General features: G+C 50.1%; 1 protein-coding gene and 1 long non-coding RNA gene across 5 annotated transcripts in view; one reads left to right on the forward strand and one right to left on the reverse strand.

Moving 5' to 3' along the window:
- HMG20A (high mobility group 20A) overlaps positions 1-20,684 on the forward strand; it is a 175,405-nt gene that overhangs the window by 117,331 nt on the left and 37,390 nt on the right. The window contains exons 10-11 of one of the 4 annotated variants that reach the window (XR_008433120.1): positions 793-965; positions 4,724-4,965. The exons of 2 other annotated variants lie outside the window; for them this stretch is intronic. The gene's annotated coding sequence lies outside the window, so the exon portion shown is untranslated. Of the gene's footprint in view, positions 1-792; positions 966-4,723; positions 4,966-20,684 lie in introns of those variants that run through there. One more of the 4 variants, XM_053954333.1, reaches the window with a different exon arrangement.
- On the reverse strand, positions 12,046-15,485 carry LOC128794466 (uncharacterized). Its single transcript, XR_008433121.1, has 3 exons — positions 15,242-15,485; positions 15,043-15,112; positions 12,046-13,014 (listed from the first exon to the last, which is right to left on the reverse strand). It is a non-coding gene; the product is annotated as an uncharacterized LOC128794466 (long non-coding RNA).

Below are 20,684 nucleotides of genomic sequence, written 5' to 3' on the forward strand. Positions count from 1 at the left end.
TGCTGCCATTAGCTGGAATATATTGTTTGATGGGGGAAATAAAACGTCGAATCTCATTTTATTTTTATTTTTATTTTCTTGTTCTAGTAGCAGCTGCTTCAAATGCCAGCAGCGGATGTTTGGTTTTAAAATTTTGTTTCCTCCAGCATTTTTTCCTTTTCTCTGTTCGTTTTCTTCCCCTTTTCCTGTATCTCCCTTCTAAAAGGTCATCTTAAATGATGCAAGGATGCATGCTTTTGCAGGTTGTTTTTATCACTTATCAGCCTGTTCAAAAGGCCATTTAGTCTTCTAGGCAAAGGTTGTAGCTTTCAGCCTCCACTTCCCATTTACAAAGGAAAAATGGATGCTCCATTTCTAGGTGTATAAATTAGGTATAGATATAGATATAAACCGAAATGCTAACCCGTGGAAAAGAAAAGAACCTTGTAATTTCTTTGTCTCCAGTCTGAAGAGGTCTCAGGTTCACCTTTTTTCATGTCACCTGTTCCTCTCAGAGATATTGATGGAAGGGCCTCATCTAACGATTCCTCCTCCATCCTGTATTGATGGTGCTGTAGAAAGGCCTGTGCTCTGCAGATGAAAGGCAGGGTACAGACTGCTCCTCTGGGGCTGCTCTGGAGGCTTTTGTGCTCAGGAACTCGTGGCTGTGGGGGAGGGTTTGTGGGCAGGGGGGCACAGGGGACTGCGCTGGGGGCCCGTGCAGTTGAAAGTCTGCGTTTCTGGAGCCGTCCTGGCTTTGCAAGTTTGTGCCCATAATGATGAAGCGCTCATTTGTTTCATCTTCCCTTGCAGCCCTGGCCAGAGGGAGAGAAATGGATGTGGTAGACCTGGCCTGGGATTGCTCATCCTCTGACAGCAAATGAAGCCAAGGTGAACTGTGCTCAGCTGCTGGCATTGGGAAAGCCTGGCTTGGGGGAGCGTTGATTCCAGGAAATCTGGCAAAGATGCAGCAACGAAGCTGTTGTGTAAGAAAACATCACCTAAGATATGGTTAGATAAGTGAAAATGTCCCTCAGCTCTCCCCACTTTGTCTTGCTTACATAATATGCATATAGTATGTATGTGTATGGTACTGGCAGGGCAATTAATCACAGTGTGCAGACCTGAGCTGGAGCCACTGTCAGGGCTTGAGACTTTCAGATGAGAGTTGAGGAAAGAATATTTATGTTTGATACATTAAAACTGTATTTTCCACTTCACTTGGTATATTTTGTTGTACGTGGTCAATAAATCTGCAGAGATATGCCTGTAGTTATGGAAATCACACAATGGAATAATTAAATGGCCTAATTGTAAAGTATATTATCTTCAGCATTGCACTCACCAGCTATTCTACCACACCTCATAGAGGAGGGCAGTAATTATGCAAATCTGACACAGACTTGTACTCAGCAGGTGAATCCAGCCAAATCCAAATGTGATTAACTGATCCCACCACCCGTGGGGATGGATCCCACTCCTCCCTCATGGTGGTTTAAGACATGGTCAGTGACCTAAGACATTGAGGGAGGGGATGATAATATACAAGGGATAAATCATGCAGCATCTGCAGCAGAGAAAGGGTGGGGACCATTTTAATTTTGGTACCACTTTGGCCTTCCAAACCTGTTCTGTGGGATTCAGGTCTGTGTCGTGTCCAAGCATTTCATCCTCTGTGGTCCTGGCTGGAGTTCTGTGAAAATATGCCTGTGGTAGATATCCTGGGGCTCCTGTCAGCACTAAGGGCTGATGCTGTCTAAAAAATGAGGAAGGAATGAAGTGTCCTCTCTAATATGACACAAAACCCTCATCATCCAAGCCATTTTCTAGTGTATTAATATTAATTTTGCACTAATGCAGGATGAATACATTTTAGTGTTTGACCAGAGCACATTTGTCATTTTTATGTCATATTCACAGAATGCATCAGTGTGATATATTATGTATTTTACCATAATAGTAGACAATATACCTCAGTATTTCATTTGGACAAGTAGCAAGTATGAGGCAAGGAGACAGTCACTGCTGGACCAGGGCTGAGTGCAGGAAAACAGAAATAAATTAAAACATATTAATCTGGAATAAAAAGTCGTTTATCCAGGAAATTAAAAGCAGAAGCCTTCACCTCTTGTTGAGTTGCCCTATTAGGCTGCCTTAGCGAGGCTTGGCCTGTGTGACTTCAGGCAGTGTGAGTTTGGAGACAGGTGGCAAAAGGCAGAACCTGAGAGTGACAGTGCCTGGGGAAGTGCAGAGCTGGAGAATCTGGGATGGAGCCGGGTGGGCTCAGCACCTGCTGCCAGGTGTGCCACAGGAGGCACCACCCTGCCTGTTGCCAGAGCACAGCTGGGCAGGGGGAGGTGCCTCTAGGTGCCTCTGGGTGCTGGCAGGGAGGGAGGATCCCTAGGGTGCCCGCAGACAGGAGGCTGAGGGGCAGCAAAGGAGGGAGAAGGGGCCCCAAAAGCACCAAGGAAGTCACAGTTACTGAATGGACTCTTCCCCACTGCTTTATTTGTTCCCGTGTTTTGCCCTGGGGCACTGATGTTTAGTAATTTAGACCAAAGGGATCTAAAGCGTTGCCACAAAGGGTAGTTCAAAAATCAATGGATGTTAGAAAGGGTCAAATGATGCCATAAAGAGATTAACAGCAGCATGGAGAGATAATATTCCCCTGACTGCAGAGCTGGCCCTGAGAGCTTTATGACAGGGAAAGAGCAGAGGCAGCCCCAGCACCTCTTTCCCTGCTTGATTTCTCCCCCTCCTCACAGCTCTCTTTGGGGAGAAGGAGGGTGGGACTGCTGGGGGCAGGGAGCAGGAATGGCTCTGGAGATGGGAATGAGGGCAGACAGGCAGGTGGGCCATGCTGCTGCCTGATGAATCTTCTTCTAATCCATACAAACTGCAGCTCTGTGGACAGTCCCTGCTAAATCACCCAGGAGGAATTACTTACTCAGCAATCAGTCCCAGGTTTACAGCATGAAGGTCAGATTTTATGAGGGTCCCCTGGAAATGCATGGGGGAAGCACAGCATGGCTGTGTGTCTCTTCCCCTGGCACGGGACCTAAAGCCAGGGCAGGCAGTGTGCTGGGCAGGGGACAGAGCCAGCCAGGGCAGCCTTCCCCTGTCTCTTCCTCCCCCAGCTCATCTGGATGGCCTCCTCACCAAGTTAGGGAATAAAATCAGGAGCCCAAGGGACCTGAGGGCTGAGGCAGAGGTGACATTTGGAGATGAACTGAATGGCCTTGTCAGGAGAAGGAAAGCTGTTCTCTGGGGATTTGTTTTTTGCTTTGTTTTCAGCTGTTCTTTGGTTCCACGGAATGTTCTCAGTGCTGACAATGCTCTCATGCAGGAGCACACTGGAATAAGCAGCTCTGTTTTCTCCTGTCACTCTCCTGGGGCACTGCCTCTCTCTATGGGGACAGGCAGAAGGAACCACTGCCAATTTTTGCTTAGAAAACACTGTTGATGCACAAAGATCTGTTCAGGACATGTGGAGGGGCCACTGCAGGCTTGCAGTTGACTGGGCTCATGGAAGGGCCCTGAAGGAAGTGAAGAGGCTGAAACCCACGTGTTCAGCAAGGATTGCCTGGGAAATCTCAGCCTGGCCCTCCTGGGAAGGTGTTCCCCTTGGAGAGAAGCCAGAGGCAGCTTCCCCATGGCCCAGCTGATGCTTGGGAAGCCTGGGCAGGAGCCAGTGATCTGCATACAGGGATCTTCCTTCAAAGCACGAGCAGTCCTTGTACACACAGCTCCCTAAGCCTTCCCATGGTGACAGTTTATGGCAGGATAAAGCCAAGGCAGATAAAATAACTTGTTTTCCTGGTATTGCACTGTGGATCTTAGTACTGCAGGAAATTAAAAATCACACCCAGAGGTACCTGCTGTTTCCTGGATAGAGGCTCCTTTCCCTGGGTGCTGCAGGCTGCAGGCCTGGCTGGCACCCAGAGGGTGGGGACTCTTCATGAGGACAGGCACCCTTGGGGTCTGCTGGGGACTCCCCGAGGTGGGAAGAACACATGAAGAATGGGATTGCATTTGGTGCTGCACTTAAACAAATCAATGTGTGAATCGATGTGACTGGAGGAGATGTGTTGAAGAGCCAGCTGACTGATGTACCATATTAGCAAATGTGAAGGGAAAGGAAAGAGATGGCTAAACCTTGGGAAAAGATGACCTTGATCCAGTGCCCTTTAAAGCCACAAAGGCATCTGTTTACTGGAAGAGACAGCTGCCATATTATGTGGGAGCATTGAGTCACCACGTGCAGAGAGGTGACATTCTGAGCTCTTCCTGCTGCCAGGATTGGGTGGCTTTAGGCCAGCTCAAAGCCCACTTTCCCCAGGAGGAACCTGCTGTGATTCTCTTGCCCTTGCCCAGAGGGACATTCTTCTCTCCCACTTCCTTGCTGAATGCAGCAGACCCTGGTGGCCATCAGGATGCCTGGTCCATCCCTGGGCAGTGTTGGCCCTGCTGGAGGCACAGCAGGGCATCCATTCCTATACCCCGGGGCAGAGCAGGCAGGAGCCCTGGCATGGAGCAGTGGTTTGACCTCTGGTCCATCTCCAAGGAAAGCAGCATTTCACTGATAGGCTTTAGAGTGACACGTGCTCTGTCATCTCTTCCCTCTCTCGCTCAGTTCCTTGATGCCTGGGTGTTGTTTGAGCTTGCTCCCTCTCTCTGCATTTCCTCTCCTTCTATAGCTTTGTTTCTGATTCTCTTCTGCTTCCCATTTTTTTCTCTTTCCCAGGTCCCGCTGACCCTGATCCTGCTCACCTGCCAGCCAGCCCCATTGGGACTAACTCTTGGGCTGCCCTCTGTTAAGATTTGTTTTCTTGCCTCTCACCCAAGTGACAGCAGATGAGAGAGTAGGGTGCTGCCACAAGATTCCTGTGCTTGCTTCCATCAGTGCTTCCTGCAGAGTCTGGGTGATTATTATCTCTGTAAATGACTGAAAGAAGTAGAGTGATAAAAGGATTAAGTGAGACGTAATTTATTTTATTTATTTATATCTTGCTGCTCCTCCTCCCATCCCCCTTGACAAGCTGTGGAGCATATTGTGCTGCAGCTGTTCCAGGGACAAGGGGTGACATGGAGACCAGGGCATGGTGCAGGACATGGAGACCAGGGAGGGGTCTGGGAGCAGGCAGAGAGCACAGATGGGTGTTTGGGCAGGGGGTGCAAGGGGCTGCAGCAGGAGGGCAATGGACCCCACTGTGAAGGGGCTGGGGATGCAGTGAGGCAGCTTGTCCACTTCTTTTGTCTCCTAGTCCTTCTTTTCAAGACAGGGGTAAAGAGCCCATGAGAATGCGGTCACGGAGCTGGACCTGGAGCTGCTCAGAGTGAGAGTTTCAGTGAGTTATGAACCAGGAGGGCTGACAGAGTGTCTCTGGACAGGAATTGTTGCACAGAAATCCCAAAAACTGCTGCTTGCCTGGGGCCCCTGCGTGCACAACGCAGGGCACAGCTCCGTTCCCGTGAGCAGAGCCTGCCAAGCTGTTCCTGCAGCAGATCCCTGCAGATGCTACTGGAAGCAGCCTATTCCCAGCTGAAGTTTATTTCAGGTCTCCATGTGTCTGCTAAATAGCTGCCAGCCTACAGGCTCACAGGGACAAGCGAGTCCTGTCTGGCAGCTCGCAGAGCCCTGCCTGTGTCTGTGGCCTCGCTACTGGCCCTTACAAGGGTTCCCATGGTCGGAAGCCCAGGTGACTTCCAGCCGTGCCAGTGGCATTAGAGACTGAGACAGAGACTCAGAGTTATATAAAACAATTTAGCTCAAATGTTCGGGTTTTGGTATTGCACCCCCTCCCAGCTCCTTGGCACAGAGGGAGCAGTATATGATTGCAAACTCTCCTAGGATTGAGCCCCAAGGAATGAAGCTGGAGATTATATTCCTGGCAAAGAGCCCTCTCTAAAACTCATTTGTACCAAAGCTGTATCTATTCTAGTAAATGTAAGGAGCCGGGATCCAGTCTGGTCCTGTGGGGGTGTGATGTGGTGTGGTTCGTGCTGATACAACTAAACTCTGGCCTCTCCCATGCAGTTCATTGGTGACAGTCCCTGGCTCATGCCATCCCCTGAACTGTGTCCAGGATCCTCTGGGACAGTGTTGGCCGGAGCGGGCCAGGGAAGCATGTCCTGGCTTGGATAGCCATGGCAGTGTCTGAAGCCTGGGCTCTGGCCCCAGCTTAGTTGCCAATATAGATCTCTCCTGACACAGTTTCACAGGGTAGAAGGACCTGCTGGTTGGAGGCAGGTATGTGGGCTGTCTGGAGTGCTGCTCACTGGCAGCACAGGGTTACCACATGTGAAGCAGGAGCCAGGGTGGGGTTGGAAGGGAGCAGGGGGATTTGGATGGGGAGGGAAAAGCCATTTGTGGCACACTGGGAAGCCTCAGCAAGCAGGAGTGGAGGCAAGAGGACCCTCCCAGTGTTTTCCGTGTAGTCTCAGTGCTGGCATGATCACACTGCCTGTACCAGCAGGAAGGACTTGGCAGCCACCATCTCACTGAGTGCTGCATGGAGACAAATCAGCTGCTGGGTTTGTGTGACTAAAGAGACCCAGGAGCACAATCAGTCAGGAAGTGAAACAAAAGGCTGGCAGCATTCAGGCCAATACCTTCAGGAGTCCTCGGGATATGGGAGCTCTGCAGGCAGGTGAAGCAGCAGCTAGAACTATGTGTAATGATTGCATGCTGCCCTGAACCCCTGGGATCGTGAACTGGCCCTAAAGGGGCCACAGCTGCACCATGACATTCCCTTAAGAAGTCCAGTCCCTGAGGTGGCATCACAGATATTTGCCTGGCAGGCATGTGGTGGCAGCAGCACCCCTCGATTAGCTCTTGCCATTTGTTCTGCCTCGTGCTGCAGCTGCAAAGCAGCTGATGTTCACTGGGCTGTTGGTGCTTCTGGACCTCGGCCTCCCTCTCTATGCCCAGGGTTCAAGGCCCTCTCTGGGTTTATGGTCAGCAGCAGAGGCTGTAGGTGGGACATGCCCCACCAGCTGTCACCCTGAGAGCCAGCCCAGGGGCTCAAGGCCAGGGTCAGTCTGCTGCCTCTGCTGCCTAAGGCCCCACCCACAGGTCTAAGCAGAAGGAACAATTTTGTCTCTTCAAACAAGGCCTGTGGGAAATGAAGCCACATCAGAAGGGTCTCCCATGGATTCTGCTCCACCCTTGGAGAATACAAGGCAGGCGAGATGGGCAGCCATCACTGGAAGGTCACCTGAGGAATGGACATCTCACAGCCTGACACAGCTCTGCCTAAAGTCAGTGACTCCCCTGGACTGACTCTTGCTATGGTGGCTTCTCCCCACAAATCCCCTCTGGAATTTGCTTTTCCCGACCTTCTCTGCTCTGCCATCTCTACTTTCCCTTCCACCATTGCCCACAATGAGCAGCGTGAGCAATCCAGCATGGCCCAGTTTAATATTCCACAGATCCTCACACACTGATAAATGAGAACAAGAGAGGGAAGGGGGGGATGAGAGCCTGGTGCATGGGGGGGATATAAAGCCCTGAGCCAGTATTCAGAGCAGCAGAGATAACAATAAGCGAGAATAATAGTCTAACAAGTCGGAAATGTCACACGCGATCGGGTGCCATTAACACAACATGGATCTGAAATATCACATAATTAGTTTTGTGCCTGTTGTTCTGATTTGGAGAGAAAAAATATTAAAGGGAAGAGATTTGGGGGGGCAGAGAGGAAAGTGCTAGCAAAGTGAACTCATAAAAGGGCAAAGCCTACAGCATCTAATGTTTCTGGAATGGTATAATAAAGCTCTATCTCCTTACCCATGTTTGAGGCAGAGATTTTTATCTGGCAGTACGGGATAAAAAGAAATGAGAACTTGAAAAGGGTAGATAAAATTGCGATTGATCTCTCTAGGGCTGCCTTGCCTCCTTTCAGGGAAGCTTGTGGGCCTCATGAATTGCTCCACTACTGAGACACACGATCCCCACCCCTTCCCGTGCCACCTCACTAAAAGATGAAAAAACCCAATGTTTTCAAGACTTCTTTCCCCATCTTTTTATAACCCAGTGCACAAAGCCCGTGTTTGAAGGCTGTGCAGTGACTCAGGAGCTGTTTGTCCCCTGAGAGCATTGGGGGACCCCCACTGCTCCAAGGCATGTGAGTGCCTGTGCCTGCAGACAGGCTCGGAATTTCAGGGGCTGGTGTCTGCTACCAGGCTCTCTGTGCTGCAGAGCCTGCTTTGTGCTGGGGGCATTTTGTCTTTCTGAGGGATACAGGCACTATCAAAGGAGACAGAAACACTCAGGTCTCAGTGGGCACTGCTTGGGGATGGTTGTATAAGGATTGGAACATGACTCTTCTCTGAAATGGTAGGAAAAGGGAAAATTGCAAATATCACAGGAGACAAACACTGTCAGTCCTTTCCTGCCCTGCAGCCTCTTGGGGTGTGAGGAAAGCGGTGTACATGCCAAGCTCTTGTGAGTCAACTCTGGTTGTGTCAACTCTACATCTGACTATTAGGTGTCTATATTAGGTGACTAATTAGACTATGATTGGACTATGAGGTGACTAATTAGACTATGATTAGACTATGAGGTGACTAGTTAGACTATTAGGTGACTGAACACTCCTCTTTTTCTGGAAGGAGCTGCCTCTTTCTGCAGGGCCCACACCTCAAACACACTTCTTCGAGACAGGAGCCCTTGAAAGAGGGGGTGGGGAGCGCACACTTACCCACCCCTCTATCCTGGAACAACTTCAAGGTCAAGTTGGAGTGGGCTTGGAGCAACCTGGTCTAGTGGAAGATGTCCCTGCCCATGGCAGGGGGGTGGGACTGGATGATCTTTAAGGTCCCTTCCTGTCGGAACTCAAAGTGTCCCTCAGACACTCTTGGATGTTCTGGGCCCAGGTCAGAAGCATTTGAGACCCTGGCATGCAGCCAGAAGCCCCTGTGGCTTTGAATCTGATCCATGGAACAATTTACCAGCCTTGCAGGGAGAACAAGAAATCACAAAAGTTTAGATATTATAGCAGAGGTAGCCACAAAGTGAAAGGAAGAATCTTTGAGTGCTGTACAGGGGGGGTTTAGGCCTTGTACAGAGGGGTCTGAGTTTTGTACATGGGGGTCAGAGGTTCTGAGATGGAGGGATTTGGGCGTCCTCCTTCTTTCTCCTTCCTAACCCCCATGTTCTTGGTGATGTTGGCACTCCCAGATTGGTTCAGAGTAGAAAGCCACTGTTCAATATAGGTGATAGGCATTGGGGAAAAACCATAAACATTTGACAGGTACTGTGTGATATAAAAGATGGCACCAGCCCCCGGGGCAGTCAGAGGGTGGCAGAGACAGTGTCAGCGTGTGTGTGTGCCTCTGTCTGACCTGCTGAATGGACCACAGCAGCTCAGGAAGAAAATCTTTTAGATAACATGCAACAAACTGCCTTGAGACAGGATGGCTGAAGACTGCTGAGTCTTTCTTTGAAGGCTCGGGTTGGAGGAGAGACTTTTCCACCTCTCGGGGTCACCCCAGTCTGGGGGTGAGCCCCATCACCTTCCAACCCAAACCATTCCATGATTCTATTAATTTAGCATTTTCATCATCAATAAGATCGTGATAGGGATGGGGATGGATTTCTTATCCATGCTTCATTTGAAGCATTCCCCTTTCTACATGCCTTTCCCAAAAAGTCCTTTAACTCTGGTGCTCACTGGGACATGAACAACCAGCTCGTTACCTCTCTGGTGAGACAGCTGGAGCTGCTTGTACATCATGAGGCACAGCTTTTGTTGTCTCCTCGTCCCCTTCTCCATGCCCCGGCTGTGGCAGGTTGGTGGGTGCCTCCTGCTCCTGTAGGCAGGCACTAACCACCCATCAGTGCTTCTCCAGGCTGAAGGACCTTGTGGTGCACAGCAGCCAGAGCTGGTTTTGCCAGCTCATTCCAGGGGCTGTATTTTGGAGGGGAGATGGGGAAGACATGTGCTGCTCCTGTTGTTTGCTCTTGCCCTGTCACCGCAGAGCAGCTTCACACCCACCCCGGCATTCCTGTCGCCTTTCCCCGGTCTGTGCAAAGGGAAAGCAGAGATGTGCTAACCCCAGATTTGAATTACAATGCCTAGAGCTCTCAGTCACTTGTCTACCTTCCAATTGCTAATCACTTTTAAACGTATTCTGGGAAAGAGGTGCTTTCAAACAAAAGCAGCACTCCTGTGCCCGAGGCATGGGTAGCTGTGTCCAGCTCCTGTCTCTGGAGGATGCCTGGAGGATTGGGATCCAATTAATTCAGCCCCAGCGGATCCATCGCTTTGCCTGCCAAGGGCCAGGCACTGACAGCAGTGTGACAGCAATGCTGATCTATTGCTGCTGCTCTGGCCAGTCGTGACAGGGAGCTGCTGTCACCTCCAGCGCCGCGGCTTTGCCGTGGAATGAGCCATTGGCAGAGGGCTGGAGTGCAGCCGCTCTGGGCTGGAGTGTGGCAGCTCTGAAACGGAGCTCCCCTCATTCACGTGGCAAGTGAAAAGTATTCCTGCATTTTGTTAACACTGAGCAGAAGTCGTAAATATTAGGACTAGCAAAGAAGTGAGTTTTCCTTTTGACAGGAAAGTCTGTGGCATCAGTTTTTCTCTTGACTCCAAAATGGATGTTAAAAATTCTGATGAAGCATATGTTCTTCCAAAATTAAACATTTCATTTCTATTTCAGCCTTTGCAGCTTGCCACTATTTTTAAAATTCAAACTAAATGATTTTGTTTGGAAAAATCATTTTGAACAAGGCGTTTTAGACCTCTCAAAATTCTTTGTTTCATTTTTTTTTTTTTATGGAAAAGCTATTGAACAGACTGTGTGATATTAGTATTTTCTGAGATGTGTTGATTTAAATACAATTGATTATTTTATTTTGGTGATAAGCAATTGTTGATGAAAAATTTCTGATCTGCTCTAGAAAGATGGACAAGGCCTGTATTATATATTGGTCTCTATCTATAGAATGAGACATTAGCTATTCCAAGAAGCAAAGGGAAGGTTTTGTGACCATTACTATCAAAAAATCCCTAAACACACTCCTCTGCATCATATGTCAATGTAAAATATTAAATTTCTTCCAGCAGCTTACAGGAAATTTTATCAGAATTATGCAAGAGAGAAATAGGCTGCAAGATGAGCTTAACAGTACTAACTCTCCCATCCATTTCAGTTTGCTTGAGTTCTCAGCAGATCAGCTCAGCCTGGACTTGTGAAGGTTCAAACAGAGCCCTAACTCTGTCTTGGTTTGAAAGACAGGTGTCTGCCAATGGAGCAGGAACCTCGCTTGGAATGGAGAATATGACCCCCCCTTCCCTCTGAATTATTGTAACTTTGCAATGAAGGGGCTTTCGGGCAGAGATGGCTTTGAGAAGGGGACAGCTGTGGCCCCACAGCCCGGGAGGAGCCGCGCCCGAGGCCCCGGCGGCGCTGCAGTTCCCGGCACGGCCGCAGGGGGCGCCGCTGGCTCCCGGCCGGGCAGGGCGGGCGCGGCTCCCCGCCGGCAGGGGGCGCTGTGCCGCGGGCTCGGCCGCGGCTCCCTCACGCCGCGATGGCGGCGGCCGCGCGGCCGGGACGGGGCGGCGGGAGCGGCGGGCAGCGAGCGGGAGGCAGCAGGGACCGGGCGGCTGTGCCAGGAGCCGCGGGGCGTCCCCCAGGCAGGGGCCGTGCGGCCGCAGCGTAGCAAAAACGCGGAGCAGCGACAGAGGAGCGGCGCGGCCCGGCTCCGGAACGCGGCCGGGAGAGCTCCCCTGGAGGGGGAAAGGGCCCGGGGTTCCGGGGTTTCCCCTGAGGCACCCGAGCAGATGGCCAAGGGTCCTTCTTCGCTGAGGGTGTTGGTAGGACTCCAGTGCAACAGCCGCTTCCACAAGCACGGCTTCGCTGCCGGTGGGAGAAGGCGGCAGGAGACGGAGCCTCGCAGCGCTGCCGAGCTGTCCCCACAGTGAGCACAGCGGCTTCTCCTCGGACGGAGGAGAGCACGAGAGCGAGGAGCTGCACCCAATCCACCTCCCCCGGGCAAATCTCGCAGCTTCTCTGCCCCTCCAAGAGAAACTCCTCAGATAAGAGAGTAGCCAGGTACACTCCTCTCCTTTCCTCCTTCGTAGGTACATCTTTTGTTGCTCTTACCTACTGCTTGTTATTGTTTCTTAGCAACAAATGGGACAAAATTCCATGAGAGAAAAAACAAAAGGAAAAATCCTAACCTGTAACAAACACCAAGGCAAATGTCTGCCTACAGCACAGCCCCCAGGAAACTGGGCTGCAAGGTTGCAATCCAGTCAGGATTTCAAGAGGTTTGGAAAGGAGCAAGCAGCTGGGATGTGTTAGGGCCCACGTTTCAGGCTGTAGCAAGGCCAGGGTGGGGGTAGCCCACCAGTGATGTCCCTGGCTCATCCCTGGTAATTGCAAACAGGTGGCAGCAACAGGGGGGCTGGCCAGGTGAGCATTGCTGCACCTGGGACTTGTAACGAGGTAACAGACCATGCTGAGCAGAGGAGCTGAGATGGTCTGAAGCACTATCTTCAGAAGAAGATAGGAGTCCTTCAGTCTGAAGGACAACCGGGGAGAGGTGTGTAAGCAAGGAGGAACTGGGGGAATGGTTCTGATGTGTTGCTTCAGCTTTAGAGGAGAGAAACCTCTGCAAAAGCCTTAGGACAAGTATGGATGTTTGATCATTTGAAGAGGAATGGCTCGGGAACTGAAGGTACGCTTTGCTTGGTGGTGGTTGTGGCTGGAAAAAGGGCTCTCCTAGCCCTTGTTCCTTCCCTCTCTCTTGTGTTGGATTGTGATGATGGATGGAGCGACACCAGCCCTGTAGGTAGGGCTGGGTGTGGGCTGGGGGCTGCAAGTGCTGCCTGGTGCCTGGGAACAGAGGTTCCCTGGCCTTGGGAAACAGAGGCTCTGCCTGTGCTGTGTCTTCAGAGGACAAAGAGAGCTTCACTGCTCAGGGCAGTGGGCTCTGGGGCTGGCTGCTTCCTTGGCTCAGAGCAAACATGCCTGTTTTTCCATGTTTGTGGAAGTGACATTCCCAGCTTTTCCCTGGGAAATGGCCTGCAAATTCAAAGAATAAAGAAAAAAAACTTGAAAAGTTGTTCCATCTGTCTTGCAGTCCTTTAAGGGTCACTCTTTCCCCCTGTAGCCATGAGGATTAGAAGCATCCTGTCCCCTTCAGTTGATGCAGAAAGTGAGGTTAAGTGCACTGCCGAAGACTCCAGGACCTGAGGATATGCAATTCCCTGAACTCATAAAATCATGACTTGGCAAAACTGTGCTAGCTGCAGAGCTGCTCGTGCTCTTAACCTGTATGTTCCCTAAGCCAATTAGGCTGAGTTTCTGGAGAGGGCAGTAATGGCTGGGCACACTCCTTTGAACCAATAATGAAGGTGGCTGGAGCTGACGAGTGGCCTGCTAATGAGGGAGTGCTGCCTGCTTGCCGTGCATAGCTAATGACCCTGGCTCCGGTAGTCCACGGCCAGGCAGAACAAAAAAAATCTATTTGCACCCAGTCCTTCACTACTATCCAGCCGCACTCGAGTGATCAGCTCGTTTGGTGGGGAGAGGAGATAACAGCATGGCTGTTTTCAGGAGAGGTAGCGTGGTTTTTCCTGTGCTACCCTGGGTCAGCCTCAACTCCTCTTTAGGCATTGCTGTTCTTTCCCCTCCCTGCCTTTGCAGTGGTGTTGCTTCAGGGATGGTGTTGGGAGTGAAACGAGTTGTGATATGTGCTGCAGGTTATGGTGGAGAGGAGGAATGCCAAAAATACAGACATTTTAGGGCTCCAGTTTGGAGATGCCTGCCTTGTTAGTGTCTGTCACCTCCCCAGCCTCTTCTCAGGGGATAACACCCTTCTGCATTTGGGGAGGGAGCTCGGGAAGTGGGCAAGCCCCCCCAAAAAAAGCTTTGTAGTACTTGTGAAACACAGATTTCTCCAAGATTGGTCCTTGTCTGATGAAACCAGCACCAAGGGCTACAGGCAGGCCTGGGCTGGGTCTGCTCCCATCTCTGCACTGGAAGAAGTGCCCACCTCTGGAGCTGGGATGGTCTGGCGTAGGGCAGGGGCAGGCACTGGTACCTGTGTGCAAAGCCCAGGTGTGCAGGAGGCTGTGTCAGCCTCCTTGGAAGGGCTGGGCTTGCTGTGTGTGAATCTCCTGATGTGTGGTGGCAGGGAGGGTGGGTAGGTGGGCAGGGTACAAAATCTGCTGAAAAAAATTCTTCCTTTCACCAGATTAAACTCTTCTTGCAGAGCCCCTGTGCGTCTTCCCTCCTACTTGAAATTATAAATATGTTTTTTCAGCGAGTTAGTGAAAAATTCAAGCTTTCTACTGTAAAGACCCCATCTTCAAACCAGGCCCTGTGAGATGTACATGTGGCAGTTGATTTAGCTTCATTGGGCTGCTGTGGTTGGTAAAAATGTATTGAGATGCTTCCAAGATGCTAAAGAAACATAAATGATTGCTGTTAGGCTAATTTATTACTATTTAGCAGAGAACAAACACATTTTTAAAGGGGTAATGGCAAATTAAAATTCCTGTTAGGCAAATTTGCTTTTCTAGTACTTAGTAAAAAGTTGGGCTTAGATCCTACAGTCTCTTAAATGCACACACAACTTTATGCAAGTGTGTAGGCCCAAAGAAACCTTAAATCTCTGTAGGATCAAGAGCATAGGTATTAAATAGAAAGCCCCCACCAAATTAGTCTTTTGCTCTTGGCACTGCTAGTCTGCTCCTTACTCACTGCCTTTGCTTGGAAAATGATAGTCAATGAGGTCAGTTTTACTTCTGTTTCTAGTCAGTGTCCAGTCGTTGCCCTCAACGCTGGTTTTAGCAGGAGTGTGATATTGATCCCACCTCTGATCTGCAGCATTGGGCATCAGCAGCCAGAAGGACGCAGGCAGTGCCTGTGTGTGCTGGGTCAGGTGGGCTGTGCTCTCCCTTGGAAGTGCACTGGGGATCTGCAGGATGTGATGCTGTGCCCTCAGTTACCCAAAGCAGGATTCACTAATGGAAGGTTATCCTGAAAACTCCTTTCTTGGGCTGCAGGATGAGCACAGTAACCTGTTTCAGCTGCTTCCTGACTCACCTGTCACAGCTGGGCAGCAGCTACAGCTCCTCTTCTGCTCTGTGTCATTTCCACATCCATGCTGAATGAACTAAAAGGGTGAGAATTTTGGTGAGGCCATGGCACAGGTTGCCCAGGGAAGATGTGGCTGCCCCATCCCTGGAAGTGTTTAAGGCTAGGTTAGAGGGGGCTTGGAGCAACCTGAGGAAGGCGTCCCTACCTGTAGTAGGATGTGTGGAATGATAGGATCTTGAAGGTCTCTTCCAACCCAAACCAGTCTGGGATTCTATGATTCTAATTAGTAGAAATTGGTCTTGCTTTCCTTCAAGTTCTAGTTTGTACTGCAAATCAAAGCAATTACCTTTCTGCACTCCTGAACTGGGGTTTGGCATTTGTTTGTTTTGTTAGCTACAGTTCCTCATGTGTTCTGGTGCAGATAATGGAATGACACGGTTTGCAGTTCAGTTGTGAGCAGGCTGCTTCTTGGGACGGGGTGTCACAGAGGTGGCCCTGCAAGGGACTGGCTGAGGTGTGTTGTGGCAGAGAGACACCCCAGAAGCCAGCACAGGTCTGTGCAGGAGTGAGCAGTGCAAAGCTGGAATACTGCTGGGATTGGTAATCCTGAACCAGGGAGCACGTACGGAAGTGTTTGAGCAGGGATGTGTGCCTGGGGTGGTTTGTTGTGAAGGCAGCTCGAGAAGGTTGCCTTGGTTCCACTGAAAGCTGGTAGCTGCAGCACAGACAGCTGCACATGAGGGCTGGAATGAGCTTCTGTGGGGGCTGTGATTGAACAGGAGGATGTGGGGGGAATTTCAGTGGGCTTTGCATGGCCAGAAGTGGTATGGTCTGCACCTGCACTCTGGGATTTGTAGCCTGTGGCTGGCAAGAGCTGACATGTGCTGAGACCTTTTAGGTGATATCTGGCCTAAAAACCGAATGTGTAGAGCAGTCCTTATTTCTGTTGATTGGAATATGAAATTGTGGGGGCAGTGTGAATACACAGTCACCTGAACCAACCATTTACCTGTGCTCTCGTCGTTGTCACCAGAAGATTGCTTTTCTCCACGTGAGCCTCATCCCTCGCAGATCTCGGTGCTTGCTGGAGTCCTTGCTCTCCTGTCCCCTTGTGCCTGTCACGCCAGGTGAGTCTGAGGGAAGGTCTGCCCTGCCCACACGGCTGGCCGTGGGGGCTGCCCCCCTCAGATGGGTGCTTACAAGCTCTTCATTAGCAGTTGACTTGATGAGGAAGGCCTGGGGGGAGCCGGAGGCAATTCTCGCCCCAGGCACCCACGGTTTTGTGCCTGCTCTGACCATATCACAGATTTGAGATGGGTAGTGCATGTTCTGGTTGGAAATGACATGTGCTATAATTCCTGTAGCAAAAATATACTTGTGAACGTGTTCCTCAGAAAAAGTAGTGAGTTCAGATGACGACGACTTTCAGAAATCCTTCCTCGCTATTTGTACAATGACTTCTATTTATGTGAAAGTACAGCTTCTGTGAGGACCTTAAATTCGAGAGGGGTTTGGTAAAAGGTTTTTTCTGCCAAGAGATGAATTTCTGATAGTCAAAACACTTTGTTTCAGATCTATGAAGAAGTTCTAAATTACCTTTTTTTGTCCAGATTTCCCTGGAACTACTCCTTTCTCTTGGATATGACATAGTTTGGGGAAATACTTGGATGTTTTGATACACAAACATTTTTCGATTGGGAACAGCCTGAGGTGTTTTTGGGAAGGGAAGCATACTCATTCAGCAGTCAAGGATTAATATAGCTCTACCTTCATCCCTCTTCTGTGCCAACCAGTCACTGCCTTCCAGTTCCACAGCAGTGGTCATCCAGACAAGGCAAAAAAAAAAAAAAAAAAAAAAAAAAAAAAAAAAAAAAAAGTGAAGATTTTTTGTCTCCGCTGCAGAGTGCAACTACTGAAATCCAAGGGAATTGGCCTCAGCTTCCCCAGTGTGATTCTTACCTGGCTGCAGAGATGCTGGGTGGCCCCTCATGGCCCTGGTCATGTAAGAACTGTACCTTAAATTTCAATGCACTGTAATTGAATGTGATGCAAGTCAAACCAAGAGATATTTTGATGCACAAGTAGCACCTTTCTATGAAAAGGAATCCCTTTTTCTGTTTTAGTGTGCAACAGTGTCATTGCAAGTGTCTTTGTGATGCTTTTGTTGTGATAGATCCACTGGGCAAATACACTTCAAAACAGGCTTTTATCTTCTGTGCTACAGGCAGCTGTTAGCCTTGGTGTGCAGGACAGCAGAGAGAACTCTTGTGGGGAGAGCAGGAGGCTGTTGGTGTCTGTGTCCTTGCCAGGCTGATGGGGTGGGTTGTTTTCCGGGATGTGGGAGTGGGGTAGGTGTGAGTCATGCCTTGCCCTTGTCATTCCCTTGTTTCCTGCGCCACGCTCGCTCATCTTTCTGAGCACAGGATGTGGTTGGCTTTATTTGGAATGTTACAAGCATCCCCGTCTGAGTTAATTGACCAAGACAAATTTTGTTAAAAAACCTTGACATTAATAATGCGAAATAAGAGCTGGGAGGTAAAACACACACTCTCTAGACAGGCATTAGCAGTAACCCCACCCTTCCAGACTCCTCCTGAGGTACTGTGGCAAAGAGCTTAGGTCAGTTGGTTTTAAAATTAACTTCTAGTCCTCAAGGCAGCCTTTAAATAGAGTATCTGAGCTGTGACTATTGCTAGTCTTTTTAGGCTGTGTAAGGGAGAGTGGAAGAGTGTAAACCTGGAGAAATCTTTAACTGCTGGTGACTGGTTGGTCTAATGACTGATCGTGGGCAGTCCCTTCATCTCAAACCCTCGGGCCCTGCAAGCTGAGCTGAGGTGCGGTGCACTATTTGGCACCAGGCATGGGAATACTCCTCTCTTCCAAGGGGGAGTCTCCACATGCTGTAAATCTGCCCTTTGCAGCTCAGATCCATCAAGGCCTTGCTGTGATAATGCAATCCAAGAGGATGTTGTTCCTGCTTCTCTCACCCTGGGCAGGGGTGTGCTGATGTGTGTGGAGGGACCCACTGATACTGCTTTGAGTACCAAACATGCCCTGAGAAGCTGCATCAGTCCATCTCAGAGGTGCAGAGCTGTTCCCTTCTCTTGGAACAGAGGGCTAAGCCCAAGAGATACACAGGTTTCTTGCCCGAGATAATTTGAAGGTGGAAAAATTAATCAGGTATAAAGGGAAAAAACAAAGTACCAGATACTCTGAATGCCTGGGAAACAAGGTGAGGCTCCTGAAAAAACACCTCTTTCCTGGACAGTCAAAGCTGCAGTGTGTCCTGTGTCAATGCATGGCAGCATTCTTCTGCCTCTTCACATTCCCTTCCCATGGGGAGGAGTCTCCAGCAGGACTGTGGCTGCTGTGCTGCAAATCATACATTTCTCCAAGGAAGCAAAGCTATCCCTGTTCCTTCTTCCAGACCCAGATAGGAATTTGTGCTGAAAAGATACTCCTGAGGGTATCAGGACAGCAGCAACAGGAACATCTCCATTTGCCTCTGAAAGCAGGCAGAAGCTCAGCGCTCGGGATAGCTCCAGCGCGGAGTCCCGGCGCTGCCCTGGCTCCTCTCGGGACGCGGTGCTCCCTCGCCGTCCCGCGGTGCCGGGGCCTTGCAGGCGATCATCAGCCGCACATCTGATCGGTACCGCCCAGCCTTGACACGGAACCAGCCACTCGTGGCCAGCTCATTACTGCTGCCGAGCCGCTCGCCTGCAGCAGCCCCTTAATAGCCCTGCTCGGCTGCTGCCGAGGCACAGCAAAAGTGTTGGGCTGTCTTATTTACGTGCAGCATTTCACCGGTCCCTCCTTCCCTCGCTCGAAGCTTGCCATCCGCTCCGGAGCCTCGCAGGAGACAGAGGTTGCAGAGTGGGGACAAGAGCAGTCGTGCCTGTGCTTTGTCTCTATGGTGACTGAGTGCTCTCCCTTGTGGAGGCAGGGGGGGCTGGTCCCAGGCCTGCCCATTTTAGGCCTTATCTGCTAAAAAACCTTTCTTCGTCCAGAAGATTTTGGTGGTGTGCTTGGCTATTATTCTGACTTTGAAGCTGATTTTACTTACAGCGGTTTTAATCTGCTGTGTGTTTCTTGTCTTGTCACTGTGTTTGCACTCTCCAAGGGGTGGCAAAGGCTTAGGATACTCTTCCTAGACAGGAGCTTTGAAATGGCAATTTATTATTTATAAATGAGGGGATGGATGAGGTCTGGGAGTCGAGTTCCTGTGAGTCTATTAGCTGGGCAGGTTGTGCCCTGTGTCACTGCTAAGACGCTTTCCTCTGTATCAGCAGCAAAGTCTTGGACTTGACTCCTGACCTTGGTCATGAGCCATTAATGATCTCTGAAGGAAGAAATGTACTGACACGTGCACTTTGGGGATATTTGGTACATCTGCTAGCATGCCATTGATTTCCATGAGCAAACTCATGAGGACAGGTTTCTTTTTAAATAGCTTTTACTTAAACTGGAGCCCAATTCTTAAACAGGAGATCCTCTGATTTTCATAAGAAACAATTTCACTCTGGGGAGCGAGGATGTGGAGGGTGGCAAGAAATGACATGTGCGTGCAGCAGCAGGGCTGGAGAAGCAGCTGGACCTGTTGGTTGTGGGGCACTATCAGGGACCTCTTCTCCTCTTCCTCCTCATGCAGTCTCTTACAAGGCAGTGTCACAGGCCGAGGCAGCTGCGGCAGATAACCCAGACAGAGCAGTAAGGGTGTGTTGGCTGCCTTGCTGGCTGTTGTGGTAGCTGTGATGCTCATTTGTGCTGTGGGAAGCCCAATCTCCAGCACTGCAGTGGCACAAAAACCCGAGGTTCAGCCCTGCCCTCAAGCTCCCTATGTGAGCACTGAGGGTCAGACCAATGTATGTACCATGGCTGCCAAATAAAACTGAGGTTTTCATGACTCTTAACTAGTTCACTAAACTACTTCAAGTGATTATTCTGTTTCTTTCCTGATTAGGGAAAAAATCTTTAAATGCACGAGACTATTCTTAGATGTTTGGGGAGGAACCAACAGTGCTGTAGAGTGAGTTGTGTTAAAGGTATCTTTAACTGGAATGAAGACAGGAAGCTTTGCTCCAGGAAGCTTATGGGCAAGGAATGTTTTCTAATCTTGTGTTTAGAACCACTATCTTAGGGCCTCTGTTTATTTTCGGTGATGAGAAAGAAATGAGTGGTTTAATTGCCTTATTTCAGTGTGTTGTGGTTTAACCCCAGCCAGCAAGCAACCAGTGTAAGCAGTGTTTTGAGTACCAAGATGCCCTGGCCAGTGGTTTAATGCCAGGGAGGGAGAGGCCCTTTGCCCAGATCGTGAGCTTGGTGGGGATTGGAAATTGGAGAAGGCTGGCAGGTAAATGTTTTCCTTCTTGTCAGGGTCTGTGGTCAAGCAGCTGGCAGACTCTGGGAGCTTGATCTTCATAAAGGATCAGGAGCAGATTTCTCCCTTGTGGTGGGGGACAGCCCCAGTGCATGCCTGCGCTGCACTCTGTGCACACCATGGACCTGAGGCACCTGACTCGGGGAAGTGAGGTTTTCGTGCCCGTGCCTTTCCACGTGGGGGTAGATACACTGCTCCTGGGAATGCTGGGTCTCTTGGAGTGTCAGCCAGTCCTGCCAGCCTCTGGGGATTACTGCTTGTCTGGTACAAA

This window comes from Vidua chalybeata, chromosome 13 (genome assembly GCF_026979565.1).
Source record: "Vidua chalybeata isolate OUT-0048 chromosome 13, bVidCha1 merged haplotype, whole genome shotgun sequence".
NCBI lineage: Eukaryota > Metazoa > Chordata > Aves > Passeriformes > Viduidae > Vidua > Vidua chalybeata.